The sequence below is a fragment of the Marmota flaviventris genome, chromosome 1 (assembly GCF_047511675.1).
Source record: "Marmota flaviventris isolate mMarFla1 chromosome 1, mMarFla1.hap1, whole genome shotgun sequence".
In the NCBI taxonomy this organism is placed as follows: domain Eukaryota; kingdom Metazoa; phylum Chordata; class Mammalia; order Rodentia; family Sciuridae; genus Marmota; species Marmota flaviventris.
The window spans coordinates 120,358,838-120,372,575 of record NC_092498.1 but is presented as its reverse complement, the minus strand read 5'-3'; positions in this window follow the sequence as shown (position 1 = coordinate 120,372,575).

Genomic DNA, 13,738 nt, shown 5'->3' with positions numbered 1-13,738 from the left:
ACCTCACAGGTAACCAGGAGTAACCACTGTTCGCATCACAAATCAGTATCCTAGAGACTTAGCTGGAAACAGTATGGAAAGAAACCCCTTTGGACTGATAGAAAGTATTAGATTCTGGTGACAGTTACTTACTGTCCCTTGTATGGAAAGGTTCAATGAGTGCTCCAAGTAGTCAGCAGAGGCTGAGAAAAGGATCCCAAAATGAAAACAAACCCATGTTAGGGATGAGAAGGACAGGAGGATCACTCCAAAGAAAGATCTCTGGAATATCTGTGAACCTGAGAAGAGTGTGAACAAAGATATAAGGAAGAGGGTAGGCTTCCAGACCATTATGTTGACTTTGAAGTCACAAGCATGTTTATGTCTCCATCCCCCATATGGGTTTCACTGTACTGAGCCACACTTTAGACTGACAACCTTGTCATCAAGCTGGGCTCCAAAGAAAGTATAAGGAGAAAGCTTGAGAACCTCATATGTAACCAGGAGTGACCACTGTTTCTGTCACAAATTAGTGACATTTTAATTCTTTGTGTCTTGAGGTTCCTCTCAAGGCCTGAGAAGCAATGTGACTGCAGTCACATCAACTCATAAGCGAAAAAGTGGTTTATTCTCTGAGACCTCTGTGCCTGTGAAGGTGATGGGAGTGGTGTTAAGTTCAGGTGAACATTTAGTATACATATGACCATGTGGACCAGGATTAATGTGTTGTGATGCCAGGGAATATGCAACGCCTTGCTTTTTGTCTGAAGTTCATCAGTGTTTAATTTGGGTGAAGGTTAACAGGAGCAGATGATTGTGCAGCCGGAGTGCACCTGCATAAAATGCTTCAACCTGGCATATAAAATCCCATTTATTGAATGGTGACAATGACAGATGTCCATGTATAAATTCTCATATTTCGAGATGAGCCTAAATAAACCTCATGCAACACAGGAACCCTTGGCTGTGGATGAACACCAGGTACTTCAGGAAAAGACAGATGATCCTATTAAACGTAGATTAGGAAAGTATTTGGTAAAGTAAAATATGCTAAAGGAGTGTCAACAGGCTCTCTATGAACTGTGAGAAAAAAGGCACAAAAGTGGGCTAAGGCATGGGCTGATAAGCTGGGAGATTTTGTTTGATTCTCCTGTCATGTGTTATCATGAGTTATACTGAGCTGCTCTCACTTCCATGATCTGCCCTGCTTTGGCATTTAGCTTGGTCAAATCTTGTGGATGTTCTGAATGATCAGTTATGAATCCAGGACAGAACTTGTGCTTGAGAAGCAATTGGGTATCTCATCACACTTGGGTCCTACCACAATACTCTTGCCTACTTGTATCATTTCCCAAAGGCCTTTTGCTAGGCTGTCCTGGTACCAGACTCATATAGCCATTGTACCTGTGTAAAGGTCAGGTGAGCATTGGAGGAAGAGACCACCAAGAGACTGTCTCATGCAACAGCAAAGGGTTTATTGGAAATCCAGCATGCTAGGGCTCAGAGCTCACTTGAATAGAGCAAAGAGAGAGAGCCCTGAGAACAGCTTAAGCAGAGCTTATATACTTTTCTTGGAGAGGGCAGGGAGGGAAGTTCATTGACGGGTCAGGGCAAGTGGGCGGTTTGCCTGCAACCGAGTGAGGGAGTGCATTCTGCAGTTTGGCAGTTGGGGACAGCACATCTGGGAACAAGATTAGCAAACAGTTCTCAAGATTATTAACCTTTCACCTGCTGCTCAGACTGCAGGTGAATTTGACTGTGCTAGATGCCAGATTCAGGGAACAGCTGAAGAGCAGAGACTGTGAAACAGATTACTACTAGGGCTCCAGTTGGGAGGCAATTGAGGATTTGTTGGGACAGTAAGGATCTCTATAAGGCTCTGACCACTGCTCATGCCTGACCTGTGAGGATGGTAAGGATGGAGAGGAGCAGCCAGGCCATGAAAGAGCCAGTCAGATTTTTCTCCTTCAGATCCCAATGTAAAGGCTAGATTCAATGCTCTCAGACCCTCTGCAATTGTGCAATCCCATGCACGTGTCCTGGACATTCCTCAACCTCTACTTCCAATATCTTAGATGATTTTCAACATACTTTCACTCCCCTGATGTCCCTCCATGGAGTGCAGACACTACCTCATGTCATGTTGGATTGTGTCCATGATACCTGCTCCAAAGTTCATCTTAGAATGGTGGAATCTTCAACTATTACTCAACAAACACAAGAGATGCACCCACTCTATCCCAGTGCAAGAATAGAAACAGGATACCCAGCCCCTTCCCTGTGACTATTTGTTCCTTCATAAGGGATGTCCTGCTCAAAATTAACTATTGATGCTGACTGTTGTCCATGGGGACCTCCCACTGCTTGCCACGGAGTCATCTGACAGCTGATTCATAAGGAATTTAAGAAGCTTTCCAATATTAATGTGGTTTAACCCACAGCTGTACTGATAGGAATTGACCTTAAAAGAAAATTATAAAGGACAAAGAAAGTTTAAGAAGCAGTGTTATTTTCCCTCTTTTAAGTTCCATTTTCCACATTTAATTTTCCTTTCATAAGGTCCTTTATAAATAACTTGTGATGAACCCATGTGCTTTATATACAAAAAAATTATCTGTTAAATCCTAAAATTCTCCTACTTTTATTGTGTTGAGCCTGACTTTTTTGGTCTTGGGGTTTCTATAACATGGTAATATATTTACACAAAATATAGTATGAGTAAAGACAAACAGGGAAAGATTATTCATAAGTGACATGGTAGTATATTGAGAATTCACATCCCTCAAAACGTAGGCTCATTCTTGATACTCACTGCGATATATGCAGGTAGTATGGGCATGATTATCAGCTTTGGTTCATATTTGTTCAGCATGATTTAGTGTATTTCACAAGGGTCTCATGTTTCCAGCTGAGGAATTAAATCATATTCTAATTTTTAAAAACTTTTTATTTGATATTATTGGTTATAGATGATAATAACTTGTATTTTCACATATTATACATATATGAAGTGTAACTTCCCATTCTTCTGGTTGTACAGGATGTATTATTACATTGGTCATGTGTTCATATATACACAAAGGAAACTATGTCCAATTCATTCTACTGTCTTTCCTATTTCCATTCCTCATCCCTTCCCTTCATTCCCCTTTCTCTAATCTGAAGTATTTTTATTTTTCCTCACCCCTTAACCTTATTTTGAGTTAGCATTCACATATCAGAGAGAACATTCAGCCTTTCTGTTTTTAGGATTGGTTCATTTCACTTAAGATGATAGTGTCCATTTTCATCCATTTATCCATAAATGCCAAAATTCCCTTCTCTTTATGGCAAATAATATTCTATTGTGTGTATACACCACATTTTCTTTATTCATCATCTGTTTTAGGGCACCTAGGCTGTTTCCATAGTTTATATATTGTTAATTAAACTGCTATAAACATTGATATGGCTGCATAATGATAGCATACTGATTTTAAGATCTTTGGGTATAAACCAAGAAGTAGGATAGCCAGGTCAAATGCTGTTTCCATTCCAAGTTTTGTGAGGAATCTCCAAACATTTTTCCAGAGTAGTTGCACCAATTTGCAATTCCACCAGCAATGTATGTATCTTTTCCCCACATCATCATTAACAGTGTTTCTTGCCTGTGTTCTTGCATCATCGAAGCTTGAAATTGTGACTGGAGTGAGATGAAATCTCAATGTAGTTTTAATTTTAATTTCTCTGATAGAGATGTTAAATATTTTTTGATAATTTTGGCAGTTCCAGATCCCAAGATAGGCAACAAGTGCCATTCTACAGCCTAGAAACTTCCATACTTAGGAAGGTAACTCATCGCATGGTAGGTTGCTACTTTTCAACTCCAGCACAATTTGTAATTAAATATAGACCGGATAAAATCAAGCAATTGTTTATTTATGTGATAAGATAAGTTGTGTACATTGCTTTAACATATTTTTTTATATTTCTGAAAACAATAGTATAGAAATTTGAAAAAAATTTACATTTTCTGATTAATAGGTAAGTATAAAATAAATTATACTAGACTGTATGCATTTTGAAGACATTCAAATTTGTAAAAGTTTAGTATATTAAATTTTATTTTCATTATTTCTTCCTTCATTTCTTCATTCCTTTCTTCCTTATTTCCTATACCGGTGAGGAATAGGCAATGTATGTCCTTTTGTGGTTTTCTGTAGGTTTGATGAAAATTGATTTTCCACCTTCATACAGTTCTCTTAAGTGAAATGACTGTTTATTTCCTGCAGATTCTCTTTTTTACACAGGACAAGCTCCACTTGCCTTTTAATTCAGAAAGAGTAGGACAAAAGTTCTTCCCTACTCCATTGCAGATCAGAAAATATTATTCTCCTCTTCTTCAAGAGTTACCCAATTACCAGCACATATAGAGTTTTCTTTTGATTATCCTTTTTCTAATTTTATTTCCAAAAATTAACCCAAAATACTTGAACCAATTCTTTATTGATTTTATTTTTTTAAATACCTGACAGTGGAATGCATTACAATTCTTATTACACATATATAGCACAATTTTTCATATCTTTGTATGTAAAGTATGTTCACACCAATTCATGTCTTTACACATGTACTTTTTTGCAATACAATTCTTATTACACATATATGACACAATTTTTCATATCTCTACATGTATATAAAGTATGTTGACACCAATTTGAGTCTTCATACATGTACTTGGATGATGATGTCCATCACATTCCACCATCCTTACTAACCCCTGCCCCCTCCCTTTTCCTTCCACCCCTCTTCCCTATCTACATTTAATCTAATCCTCCCATGGTCCCCCTCCTTACCCCACTATGAGTCGGCCTCCTTATATCAGAGAAAACATTTGGCATTTGTTTTCTTGAGGTTGGCTAACTTCACTTAACATTATCTTCTCCAACACCATCCATTTACCTGAAAATGCCATGATTTTATTCTCTTTTGTTGTGTATGTGGCATAGATACACAATGGAATTGTGTATCTATGCCACATATTTTTATCCATTCATCCACTGATGAATTTACTGCTGTAAACATTGATGTAGCTGTGTCCCTGTAATATGTTGTTTTTAAGTCCTTTGAAACATCCTACAGTCCTATAGTCTGAGGAGAGGGATAGCTAGGTCAAATGGTGGTTCCATTCTCAGACTTCCAAGGAATTTCCATACTGTTTTCCATATTGGCTGCACCAATGTGCAGTCCCGCCAGCAGTGTATAAGTGTACCTTCTCCCCCACATCCTTGCCAACACTCCAGCCATTCTGACTGGAGTGAGATGATATCTTAGAGTAGTTTTGATTTGCCTTTCTCTGATTGCTAGAGATGATGAGCATGTTTTCATATGTTTGTTGATTGATTTTATATCCTCTTCTGAGAAGTGTCTGTTCAGGTCCTTGGCCACTTGTTGATTGGGTTATTTGTTTTTTTAGGTGTTTAGCTTTTTGAGTTCTTTATATACCCTAGAGATTAGTGCTCTATCTGATGTGTGAGGGGTAAAAATTTGCTCCCAGGATGTAGGCTCTCTGTTCACCTCACAGATTGTTTCTTTTGCTGAGAAAAAAACCTTTTAGTTTGATTCCATCTCATTTATTGATTCTTGGTTTTAATTCTTGCGCTATAGAAATCTGATTAAGGAAGTTGGAGACTAATTCCACATGATGAAGATTAGGGCCTACTTTTTCTTCTATTAGACACAGAATCTTTGGTTTAATTCCTAGGTTCTTTATCCATTTTGAGTTAAGTTTTGTGCATGTTGAGAGACAGGGGAGTGAATTTTATTTTGTCATATGGATTTCCTTTAGACCCAGCAACATGAAACAATCTGTATTGCAAATAGAAAATAAGCATATGATGATGGAACTGCAAATTTTTGCAACAACTGTGGAAAGCAGTCTAAAGTTTCCTCACAAAAAATGGAATGGAAACACCATTTGACCCAGATATCTCTTTCTCAGTTTATACCCCAAGCACTTAAAATCAGCATACTACAGTGATGCAGCCACATCAATGTTTATAGCAGCTCAATTCACAATAGCTAAACTATGAGACCAACCTAGCTGCCCTTCAACAGATGAAGGGACAAAGAAAGTGTGGTACATATACACAATGGAATATTACTTAGACTTAAAGAATATTGAAATTATGGCATCTGTGTGTAAATGGATGAAACTTGAGACTATCATGCTAAATGAAATAAGTCAGTTACAAAAAGCCAAGCACCAAATGTTCTCTCTGATATGGTGTTGCTAACCCATAGGAAGAGATAGTAGGTGGGTAGGTATAGAAGTTCATTGTTTTAGAAATAGGGGAATGAAGGGAAAGGAGGTAATAAGAATAGAAAAGACAGCAGAAGGATTTGGACATAACTTTCCTGTGTTCATAAATTAATAAATGACCACTATAGCTCCACATCATGTTCAACCACAAGAATGGGATCAAAATGTAACGGGATGTACCCCATCTATGAATAATATGTCAAAATATGCTTTACTGTAATGTGTATCTAAAAATAACTAATAAAAACTATAAGCACATGAAATAACACTAAATCTCATCTGTCTGTGCATATTAAAGTAGCAATGAAATGTGCTACACAGCTATGGGGTGTTTTAAATATTCCACAAGGGCATTGAAATAAAAGTAAATGTATTATACCAAAACTGTATATTCTTTGTGAAATCCAGATGCCTTAACTTAATGTGTAAATCAAAAGGAATAATGACATATGCTCAGCTAGCATGAGCTCACCCATTCACTAATGCCAGTCTGTAGATTACTGCATAGATACACAAAAATTAAGGAGTTTAAAAAAGCAAATAGAAATAAAAATGAAACCAGCTCTTACATGTCAATCTGCAGAGACATCAGGAATGTTTATATGTTTAACTCAATGATTTTATTTTAAAGACACTGCAGTTACAGAATTCAGTGTATAATTTGCAATGACAATTTCTAGATCCTGATGAGTAGAGATACTGACAACTACTAAAATTATATTACATATACAATTATGCATAATTTGTAATTTAAATAAAATATTGTTGTATATTGACATATGATATTATGGGTTTTCCTCTTTATGGGTATCAACTTCTGTGCCATACCTTCTTTACTGGTGATAATTGAAAACTTTATTATTTTTAGTATTAATATAAATTGTTAAGACGTTTTTGTTTTGCATTTTGAAGTTCCTCTGAGCATTATGTAATGGGAGAGAATTTTGGTGTACCACTAATATAAACCAGAATCTGATGTGTTATTTTATAAACAGTGTGGTTCTTGACCACCAGTAAAATGACATAAATTGAAACCTTTACAGATGAGGAACATGTCTCACTACCTCATATGGTTGTTTTATTATCATAGTACTAATTTCATATCCAGTAAGTAATAATTGTTCTTGTCCTCAGACTGGAATCCAGGGATTTACAAATACACTACATTGGTTGAGACATCTTGTATCCAGAAATTCGATTGAGGAACCCAGGCCCCAGCTGTTTGTCTGAGTCTGACTCAAATACAAGTTTGTCTGAGTAGTGATCAGATACATGTCCTGCTACTACCACTACATGTATTTTTCTGCCAACAACAGGTCTCTGTTCAGAGTGCTGGTAAGTCTGCCTGTTGATCCTAGAGATGCAGAGCAAGGGAGTGGCTGTGTCAGCTCAGGCAAAGAGAGGGAACCTGCAAGCACAGGCCCATCACAGTGAAGGGCAAAGGCAGGGAGGGGTCAGTGACTTGGATATTTGAGGCAGAGGGGAATGACTCAGGCTAAGGACCTGCCTTAGGGCGCTGAGGCCTGTACCTACCTGAGCATTGAGAGAAGACTGGAAGGAGGCGAAGAGTCCAAGCCATGGTAGACACAGCTCCTTCTTAGGCCTCACTCTAAAAGCTCCACTGCCCTTGACCTCTTATACCAGCTCCATTGGTCTCCCAGGGTTGGGGCTGCTCTTGCAAATGTCCCTATTTCCTGTATCTTCCCCATTGTACTCACAGTGTCTGGGTCCCTGACCCAGGGAGGGTGGCATGATGAACTAGCTTAATTAGTAATTGAAGCTTAGGGGAAACAACTGCTAGGACCCCACCAATGTCCATCTACATAGACTCTGTATATCTATTTATTTTCCTAAAATAACTTCTGCATTGACTAAAACAGGTTTAATCTGGACCATGCACATCATTGTACCTTGTATTAGAGCATCAGCTCTGGGGAAATTATATGACAAAATTGGGACAAGGAGTACTGGCAGGGGGATTCGTGGGTGTGTGTGGTAAGATGAGAGCAGAAGAAATAGAAAAGGGGTGAAATGTCAATGCCTGTTACTATGACTCCTGGGTCTAAAGAACCTCATATGGGAGAGCAGCAGGTAGTCCATAGAACAAGATGTGGGAAATCCACCACCTGTTTTCAGATTCACAAAGGAGAAGCTAGGTGGAAGAGAAGGATGAAGGGGATTTTTTGTACATTTATCACATTGTGGCCACGGTATCAAAAGGTAGAAATTATTTAGAAAGTTCAGAGACAAACAGTGCTTCAGGAATTTATTTCCCTCCAATAGGAATAATGATAAAGATAAATTAACATCTAATAGGGGAATGAGATATGTCTTTCATTTCTTCTTCCACTCTTTAAGAATAAATAAGGTGTTTCACATGCATCAGACACTAGAGATACCTAGAGAATTCAAGTAGTGGTCCCAGGTTATGGGAACAGCAGGAGTCAGGCACATGGGGAGAGGAGATGGCCCAAAATGACACTCCAGGCCTGAGGAATATTCTCCTCATGCAAGTTAGGGAAGAGGGGTATCTCAGTGGTTGCAGGGCCTGCAGATAGCAAGGGCTCAAAAGCCTTGAAAGAACTCAACCTTAACTTCATGTTGGGTTCAGATATGGGAGTACAGAGAAGGGAATAGGCACAGCCCCTGTCCTGAGGTTGAATGCATCACCAAAGCTGGTTGGAGCACCCAGGAAGTACCCATCATGTCTTACAGGGGATCTTACATGGATACAAAATTTGATGTCAGGCCTCTGCCCTTAGCCAGCTCCAGGCAATGCTAACTTCTGGGGTAACTAGTCCAGGATACTACTGTGGGAACTAGTGTCCCTCTGATGGGTACCCAGGCTCCAGGAGCCACTCAGCCAGCAGAAACTCTCAGCCCTTCCTGTGGTCAGAGGATCATCCAACCCAATCCTTTCTTCCCCTGCTCCTGTCACAGGTGTCAACTGTGATCTGAAAGTGTCTATCTATTCTCCTCCAGCTCTTTTCCATTTTGTCTCCTCCTAAATCATTATCTTATCTCTCATTTTCATCTGCTTTTCACAGTTGTTAAACTGAAAAAAGGTCAGTTTAGAGAGAAAATTAATTTAAGGGAAAACATGTTCTTGTTTGGTTGATTGATATAAATTTGTAAAAATTCACCGTAAGGTTTTTTTATAAAATTTAATAATCCAAATATAACTTACATATATGTATATGTATTAGTACATTTAAATGTAGGTAGTATATTTACTTATCAGATTTGCCATACAAACACATACATGTGAGCACACACAGAATGAGAAAAAGAAAAGAAAGAGCAATTATTCTTACAGATAATAGTATTACTATATTTCTTTCTAGATACCACCTTCTATATGAGTTAATTTAGAATAAGTAAATATATCTCAAAGTCCATTATTATATAGACCACATCTCAAGTGAGCACTGAAATGAAATATTTTATGATTTCTTATTATCACTTCATGTTTACCCAGCAACTGAAGGCATTGAAGGAATCATGTGCCCTACTCTTCCATTGATGCAGCCACAGTTCCTTACCACAAATCACCATCCACTGGGAACACATAACTTCTTATGCCCTGTTTATCCCAGAATAAATAGTGCACACCAGCTAACTTTAGGGCTACATGGAGATGCCACAGACTCCAGCTGATATAATCTCTACAAGGAGGGAAAACTTTCAGGTTTGCCAGGAGGTTCTATGTTTTGAAGACTGATTGAGATCTCCACCAATTTACCTTTTGCAGACTAGCAAATGTACTGGAGAAACTGGTTTGTGAGTCTGCATTGTGGTGGGATTAATTTCCATTTGTACTCATGAGGACTTTTTAGCAGTTATATTATTTATTTAAACCACAAAAAGTTAAATGTAGATTTTTCAAAAGTAGGAGCAACATAAGATAGCAACAATAAATAAACACATATCAGGAACTTAGCCTATATAGAGTTTCCTTTTATCTTATTGTGTATTACCTCAACATAAAAGTTTATAATATCATTTTCTATGGATAAAGCAAAAAACTAACTCATACTGAATTTTCACACATATCTCCTTTACCTGTTCGGTCAGCATTGAGTGCAATAGGGCCTCTTCATGTCCAGGTATAATCTTCAGTCCTGCACCTTTGTGCCCTTCATCAGAAGAGTCAGCCCAGCAGATGATAGAAGAGTGTTTGGAAGTAAGATTTCTATGGAAATTTCTAGTAATGCATACACTAGATATTCATATGACCCACTAAAATATACAGATATTCATATGACCCACTGAAAATATGCTTACAAAGAACATTTGCAGATATACATCCCATCTTGTGGCTGACATTTGAAATTAGATCATTGTTCCTTGCAATGACTTGATATTTTTATATGGGAATAATTTAGAATGGATGGCGATTCTGACTGCATATTAATCATAAATCACCACAAATAAATTCATAACATAATTAGAAAAGAAAAATTGAATTATGTTTTAATCATAAAAATAAAAAAGCAATTATGCTGTTATAAATTAAAAGCAAAGTAAGCAATAATTTGATCTCCATAATAAAATCAATGTATGAGAAAACATTAACCATCATTTGTTAGTATTTGGAGTGAGAAAAATCTTTAAGGTAGGGGAGGATTCTCTGAATCTTCATGATGGTTACCTATTTGGAGAAGAGATCCTCTGTTCCTCCTCCCAAACAAAGAGGGAGAGTAGAAACCTAGTGTAGGAGGAAGCACACTGAGGAATGAGACAGGGTAAGGCACATGGCATGATCCACTGGTAGGACAAGGAGTCATGTGGCAGCAGCATCTTCCCATGAAAGTGCTGAATATTTTCACCTTTTCAATCTCTCTCCTCCCTGTAAAGTATGAGATATTCAAGGCACACAAAGAGGTTTTGGTTGTACTTCCCCATTGGTTTAGATCACTGTGTAAATGTAACTACCCATATAGAGTGAGCAGTAATGATCAGCCTCATCATCAGTAAGAGCCCCTGTGATGGTGAGGGCAGCTTTGTTTCCAAGGATGGAACCAGAGAATCGATCAGGAACCTCAGAGAAGTGGTTGTTTATGCCATAGATAAGTGGGCGGGGAGCAAGTACTGGATTCTGCTGGTACCAGCCTGGGGAGAGATCTGTAGAGACTGACCCAGAACTAAGCCCACAGGTGAGTGTCACCATTCCACCTGGAGACACAGACAGTGAGGGCTCCTGGATCACAGTAGTCTGACAATCCACCACTAAAAGCAATAAGACAGACAGTTATTGTTATTAAGAGAGGTCCTCCTAAAACAGTGCTTTTATGTAGGCATCCCCAGGACTCAGTTACCTTCCCCTGACCTGAACCATAAGAGAGGAACACCAGTAGAACCATCATCCAGGCCATGGTGGGAATCTTCAAAAGCACTTAGTGTCCTCAAACTCCTCACTTTGAGTTTGGCATTTTAAGGCCTCTTCAGACTCAGGTTTTTCATGCAAATCAAACTTCCTTTCTCTTCCTGCCCCAGTGTTCAGGCTGGTGTCCCCTGAAGGAGATCATGAAAAAAGCAGGTGCTGGGACTCACATAGACCAATGACTACAGTGCACTGAGACATGTGAGTCTTAGTTGATGCTTTTCATGAGAACAGCTTCCTCACACTTCTTCAACCCAGGCACAAATTTCATCTTTTTAAAGTCAGAGATGGAATGAAAACAAGTGTGAATCTTCCATGTCTACCTAGTTCAGCTATTTTATCACAAACCCAGGCCTTCATGGTGAACATTTCTTTCCTCTCCAGTAAATGAGTGTTGTCCCCTCCTGAGATAACTCTCAGGCCCCTTTTCTTCAGCATAGATCCCATTTTGACACTCCAGAGCCAGGATTGTGGTGAGCTCCATAGCCAGGTCCAGAGACAGAGGTCTCCCACTGACTGAGTGTGGAAACTGTCTCAAACGACCTCAGTAGAGTGCCAGGTTGAGATTGAAGACACCCACAGCAGCAGCACAAGTTTTAGAAACCATCTGCCTTCACTCTTAGAAGTCATCAGTTATATGGATTTAGCAGGTGTAACTACAGAATTTGAGATAAAGTATGAGATTCTTCCAGTATCACAAATAAGAAAAAAAGAAAACCATGTTCAACATACTTGAAAACAAAATTTAAAATATTTATGATAAAATTAATGTGAACATCTATACTAATTTAAGACACTTTCACTTTTGAGGTGATCAGAAATAATATGTGAGGATACTGGTGGAGTTCAGAATGAAACTCTTTCAATTACATTATGAAGTAAGATATTTTTTTAAATGGTAGTCATAACTACAAACTAAAATAGAATTTCTAAATTGCTTATAATTATTTCATTATATTTTCATTGTTATTATTTTTTCCTTCCAAATCATTCATGGTTTTTTGTGTTTTAAGAGTTCTACTCATATTAGAAATAAAGCTTCACATTAAAGTTGGTTATAGCCAGTAGTCAAAAGTATCTGATAGAGTGTCTATATACAGATTTGATTATGTGTGTTTGTAATACAAAGGTAAAGAGGATGATCTGAAAGTTTAGAGACAAGAAATTGAAATGCTACTTTTAATACATATAAAACACAACAATATCTGTTTTATGATTTCCATTAAAACTCACTGAAAGAAAATGACAAATTATTCAGATGCAATGTAAAACCAGGAAAAATAATGGGTTAACATATTTATCACATATTTGAATACAGATGAATTAGGAAATCACAGTGACAAGCAAGTAATGCTAACCTCTACAGTGAGCCCTATGTTCCTATGAAATTGTCTCAGACATTATCATTGAAACATGAATCACAGTTTTCTCCTGTGATGTCCACTTGGCAATAAGGAGCCAGAGGTAAAATGAGGAATAGGAAACCTGGGAACAGGTTTAGAAACTGAAACCAGGGATCTCAAGTCAGTAAAGCAAAAGTAGCTCCCTTGTGTGTACAGGTGATACTGCTTAATTCAGGTAAATGTTTAATTTGAGTTGGGCATTTTATCCCTGAAGGACCATACTGATATATCCTGCAAACTATGGGAATACACAATCTATTGATTAGTCCCATTGAAGTCCAATTGAGGTGGGTCCTGTGATTCCATCTCTGTCTCCTACAGTGGCTCAAGTCCCACTTCTGAGACCTTAGCTGCTATCTCCCTGATTGCAACATCTGACATTGCCTCATAAGTCTTATGCCTGCCCACCCTTCAAAGTCCTTGTTTAACATTCTTCATAGACCTCACACACTCACAAACACACACAAAACACAGACACACACACACACACACAAACTATTTTTAGCCCAAATCCTTCCTGTTAGTCAAGATAAGTCTTTCATAGTCTAACATGAATTCCACTTCCTAACATACTGCTATAAACTGTAGGTGCAATTTGAGTACCTGCCAAAGGTCCATACATAGAGCCTTCCTCTCAGGGTGGTAGTACCAGGAGATACTATCTGGTGAAAG